Genomic DNA, 6,000 nt, shown 5'->3' on the forward strand with positions numbered 1-6,000 from the left:
AGGAGGTTTTTTTTTTTTTTTCCTGTCTTGGGTAGATCAGAGTCCCTGTGCAGGGCCTGCTGGGCAAGAGTCTCTGCCTGACCCAATCAAGCCAGGTTATTGTTATGCCCAGATCACAGGGACCCCCAAAAGACCATCACAGAGACTGAATCCCATATGTAAAAGCAAAGAGCCTTTATTTCAAGTGCTGAGCTTGGTCTCTCTGTCTGTCCAATTTAGTGGTGTGAGCAGGGAGCCCTGAGCCTAGGTGGGGTAGGGATTTTATCATAGCAGAGGCTAGGGTGAGGAGATTTCTAGGGTTCAGGACCCTGATTGGTTGACATTTGTCTAGTGGTATCTGCAAAACAGAAACAGGTGGGTATTAGACTCAGGGACATCTGGCCATCTTATCTAACCCTATCTAATGGTTGGAATGTTTGGGATGCCAGGTACTTCCCCTTAGATGTAGGTCCCCCCAGGTGAGGTCAGCTTATGGCATTTCCTGGGTCCAGGTGTCACCTGCCAGTAAGCCTGTCACAGGTAATCCAGCATTTTACTTGCCATTAGAATAGTCATTCAGATATTTTCTTACTTGGAATTGAACTGCTGTGGAACAATCCTTTTCTACATTATGAATATGTATAACTCTCATTGGTTAGTAAAAAGCTGACAGGCTGGTAGCTGGGCAGGAAGTTAGGTGGAAAAGCCAAACTGAAAATGATGGGAAGAAGGAAAGCAGAGTCAGGAGAGACTCCAGCAAGCCACCAAGGAAGCAAGACATGCTAGAGGACAGTTAAAGCCACAAGCCAAGTGGCAATACATAGATTAATAGATATTGGTTAATGTAAGTGTAAGAATTAGCTAGTAGCAAGCCTGAGCTATTGGCCAAGCCTTTGTGATTAGTAAAAGCTTCTGTGTGGTAATTTGGGAAGCAGCTGCTAGGTATTTGGAAACAGGCAGCTGGGACAGGAAATGTCTGTTTACATTAAAATTTTAAATAGCTTTTCAACTTTCAACATATTTAAAACTAATTTAAAGGGTGTTAATTCCTATGTTTTTCTTTACTTGTCCTTTTGAAATTTGCCTTTGAATTACTGGACAAGGTTGATGGGTCTAGACAACTTAACAGTTCTCAAGATCAAAATAAATGTTTATTAGTGGGAAGTAGATAGAACTCACTTAAATTGATTGCATTTGAATCAGACATATGGTCACTGAAGCATTTTAATTTGTCTTTTTAAATGTTTTGTTTCAAAATGATTTCAAAAAAACTATTGGGGCTACTACTATTTTGATCTGACCTGGATAGAGACTGAAAGTATTTAGCAGAGCAGCTGAAATCTTACTAGGCCTTATGTGGGGTAGCTCTCATATAGGCTGCATTGAAACCACACACTGTGTTGAAGGGGCATTTAAAACAAAACAACAATAACAAAACCATTGCAGTGGAGTTGGATTATCTACCCTGTTAAGTGTTTCAAATAAATGTTTCATATCCTTTTCACAGAAAAGAGGAGCGTTTTTCTTTTTATATTTCTGTCAAAGATTATCTTTCTTTTTACAAAATTACCTTGCTTTCTGCTTGTCATTCTTTAATCTTGAGATAATGATAGCAATTTTTCACTGAAGTCACCTGTTGTGGGTATTTGTACACTGTATGAAGGTGTTATGCTGTGCAATAATCCTTCTGCATACTGTGAGGATGTGTTGCTCTCATTGTTAATAAAAAGCTGACTGGGCAATGGCTAGGCAGGATAAGGTTAGACAGGAGAACCAGACTAAGAGAATGCTGGGGTGAAGAAGGTGGAGTCTCTGGAGACACCATGAGACTCAGATGGAGCAGGATGGGAAGTACATACATGAGGTAAATGAGCCTCAGGGCAGCACATAGATTAATAGAAAAGGGTTAATTTAAGCTTTAAGAGTTAGCTGAAAACAAATCTAAGCTATCGGCCAAGCATTTATAATTAATATTAAGTCTCTGTGGTTATTTGGGGAGCAGTTGGTGGGACCTGACCCATGGTCTAGACAGAAAAGTCAGCCTATAGTGTATTGCTATGATTGGTGTAATAAAAAGCTGAATATCCAATAGCTGGGGAGCAGGTATAGGCAGGACTTCTAGGTAGAGAGAGAAAGTAGGAAGAGGAATCTAGGCATGCAGGAGAGACTCAAGGAGACATGGAGGAAGCAGGATGGGTGGTACATGACACAATGTAGATTAATAGAAATGGGTTAATTTAAGTTATATGTATTAGTTAAAAACAAGCCTAAGCTATAGGCTGAGCCTTCATAATTAATGTCTCCATGTCATTATTTGTGAGCTGGCACTCTGTAAGAAATGTGTCACCATGGAGGTGGACTTTGAGGTCTCATATATACTAAAGCCACACACAGTATCTCAGTCTACTTCCTATTGCCTGTATATCAACATGTAGCAGCTCGCTTTCCAGCACCATGTCTGCCTACACACCACCATGCTCCCTGCCAAGATGATAATAAACTAAGCCTCTGAAAATGTGAGCTGCACCTAATTAAACATTTTTCTGTTATAAGTGTTGCCTTGGTCATGGTGTCTCTTCACAGTCATAGAAACCTTAACTAAGACAAAAGTTGGTACCAGGAGTGGGATATTGCTCTGATAGGTCTGATCATGTTTTGTAGGAGGAATTTAAACTGTGGTACTTTGGGTTAGGAAAGCAGTGGAATGCTTTAAGCACTGCTTAATGGGCCATACCTGTAGGAGCATGTAAGTCAGTGATGCTAAGTGGTGATTTGAACTGTGGGGGCATGGCTCAAGTTGTCTCAGAGGAGAAGAATTTTAGTAGGTTGCCTAGAGATCATTCTTGTGATATTTTGGTAAAGAATGTGACTGCTTTTTGCCCTTGTCTGAAGAGTCTGCCTGAGGCTAAAGTGGAGAGTTTTGAGTTAAATCCACTGGCAGAGAAAATCTCAAAACAGTCTATTATAGACTCTGTCATGTGGTTTTTAGTGTTAACTCTGATGAAGATTTATAATGAAAAGGAGCAAGCTAAGAAAGGTAAATTACAAAATGTAAAAAAGGAGAGAAAAAGCATTAGGAAGTAGAATAGAGCAAAGTCCTGTGTTCAAGGAGATAAACAAATGGAATAAAGGGAATGGTGACATTAGGGCAAGATGGCACCCAGTTAAGTTTCCAACTTGTGAAAAGGAATTAAAGAAAAACTTAGAGCCAGGTGTGGTGGTACACACCTCTAATCCTAGCACTTGGAAGGCAGAGACCAACCTGGTCTCCAGAGCAAGTTCAAGGATAGCCATGATTAGGCAGTGAAAATAACCATCAAAACCAGTAAGCTGGTAAAGATGTAACTGAACAAGGGGGGCATGTTTCCAACTGAGAAAACAGTAGAACTTGGCAGCTTTAGCCACACGGTTCTGGCTTTAAAGTCAAGGAGCAACTAAGGAAAGCCATTGAGGCCAGGCACGGGTCAGGGCTGTCCTTGAGTGGAGGACTGGAGAGGCCATTGTGTGAAGCTGTGAAGTTGAAGCCTGGATTTCATTGGAGACCCCAAGATGTTAGGGATGCCAGAGCCATGGAATATCTGCCAAGGATAACAGAGAGAGGAACCAGCCCAAGAGAGAGAAATGTGTGGCAGTCAACAAAGCTGAAAGGAGTTGGAGATCTGAAGAGAGTTTTGACATCAGACATGGAGATGTAGAGTTGGGTTTGTCCAGCTGATTTTTGGTATTGCTTTGGTCCAGTATTTCCTCACTGTTGTGGGATATTTGATCATACTGTGTGAAGATGTGTCTGTCCTTCCTTGCCTGTTTAAGGTACCTTCTGATTGGTTTAATAGAGAGCTAAATGGCCAATACTGAGGCAGGAGACTTCCAGGGAAAGAGGAACTCAAGGAAAGAATCAGACAGGCAGGGTATTCACGACTAGACACAGAGGAGGTTGGACGTATAGTACTGACAAGATGTATTGAGCCATGTGGGAGAACATAGATTAATATACATGGATTAATTTTAATTTAATTAGTTTTAAGAGCTGGTTGGGAACAAGGCTATGGTAAGGCCAAGCTTTTACAATTAAAAAAAGTCTCCATTGTGGAATATTCCTTTACCCTGTGTGAATATATGTCACTGTGAATGGTTTAATAAAGAAGCTGTCAATAGCTGGACAGAATAAAGTTAGGTGGGATAACCAGACTAAAGACACTGGGAAGAAGAAGAGCAGAGAAAGAGGAGTTGCCAGGGAGACAGGAAGAGGAAACAAGAGATGGAAGATGATAGAGAGGTAATGCCATGTGGCAGAATGTAGATGAATATAACTGGGTTAGTTTAAGTTGTAAGAGCTAGTTAGTAGTAAGCCTGAGCTATTGGCCAAGCATTTATAATTAATAATCATGTGGAAAGTTTATTTTTGGGGGAGGTGAGAGGGAATGGAGGGAAGGAGAAAGGAGAGGGGGTACACACCTCATGGAAATAGAGAGAAAAAAGAGGGGAGGAGTTTTCTCTTAAAGTGGGCTTTATATAAGATGACATCAGGACACTGGAAAGACCAGAGTATTACTTGCTTATTGGCCAGGATTCCAAGAAGTGAGTCTGAATGCTAGCAATAATAAGTGTTCATGCCAGTTATTTGGGGAGCAGCTGGCAGGACAGATCTAACCTGCAGTCTAGACCAAAAAGACTGCCTACACTCTCATTTTTCAGGAGCTGGAAGTCCAAAGAAATACTTGTTGTACCTCACTGTGCTCCCTTCCCTATGCTTTGGAATAGCAATGTATATCCTTTGCCATTATATGTTGAAAGTAGTATGTGATTTTTTTTTAAATTTTGACTTTATAGGCGATTACAGTTAAGATATTGCATGAATCTCAGAAGAGACGTTGAACGTTGTACTTTTAAATAAGTTTGAGAATGAAATAGACTATGGGGACTTTTGAAGTTGGACTGAATGCATTCTTGCATTTTGATATGGCTACAGGCCTTTGGGGGCCAGGGAAGGGAATATGGTAGTTTGAAAAAAAATGTCCCCCAAAAGGAGTGGCACTATTAGGAGTTATGGCTCTGTTGGAATATGTGTGGTCTTTTTGTAGGAAGTGTGTCACCATGGAGGTGGGCTTTGAGGTCTCACATATGTTCAAGCCATGCCCAGTATTTCAGTCTACTTCCTGTTGCCTGTGTATCAATATGTAGCAGCTCCTTCTCCAGCACCAGATCTGCCTGCATGCCACCATGCTCCCTACCATGATGATAATAGACTAAATTTCTGAAAATGTAAGCCACCCCAATTAAATGTTTTTCTTTTATAAGAGTTGCCATTGTCATGGTGTCTCTTCACAGCAATAAAAACCTTAATTAAGACAAGGTCTTTGAGCTCAAGCAAGCTATTTAGATTAGTCAGGAACTAGATGCCCTTGATGGTGGTGGATGACTCTGAGGGTGGATAGGGGAAGTAGTGGCTTTTCTGATACATAGAATACTTGCCTTTCAAGATTCCTGAGGAATGCTGAGCTTAGATTTTTGTTTGCCCAATAACAATCCTTCTATTTACCCATTGGAGTCCTTCTTTTAGGACATTGTCACCTGCACTCCCATTAAGGGTCTTCTTTAGGTCAAAGAGTGAGTATCTTACCTTTTTGAGAAAAGTGGGGGTGTGAGATATACAGAGAGAGTGAGGGAGGGAGGGAAATCATAAAGTTGGGTGAAGAGGTTCTGTTTGAAGTTGGGGGAAGGGAAATATGATCAAAATACATTGTATGCAAAATGTTTTAAATTAAAAAATATGTGTTGTGATAGATAGAGCAAGACAGTGCAGAGTTCCTCCATCTTGTATTCTTTCTGAGGCCATTTATATTTGACTAGGATTTGATCTCCTTGATGTAAACCCCATGGAAAATTACCCAACTCTATTTCTAGGACCTGAGGTAAAGATGCCCTAGCAAACTTATCTTGATTTCTGTTAAACTGCCTGCTTGTGAAAACCTTCCCCTCCTGCTAACTGCTTATCTTAGCTTCTGTTAGACTGCTTGCTTG

The sequence above is a fragment of the Peromyscus californicus genome, unplaced genomic scaffold (genome assembly GCF_007827085.1).
Source record: "Peromyscus californicus insignis strain IS unplaced genomic scaffold, ASM782708v3 Scaffold_17__1_contigs__length_78620276, whole genome shotgun sequence".
Classification (NCBI taxonomy): Eukaryota; Metazoa; Chordata; class Mammalia; order Rodentia; family Cricetidae; genus Peromyscus; species Peromyscus californicus.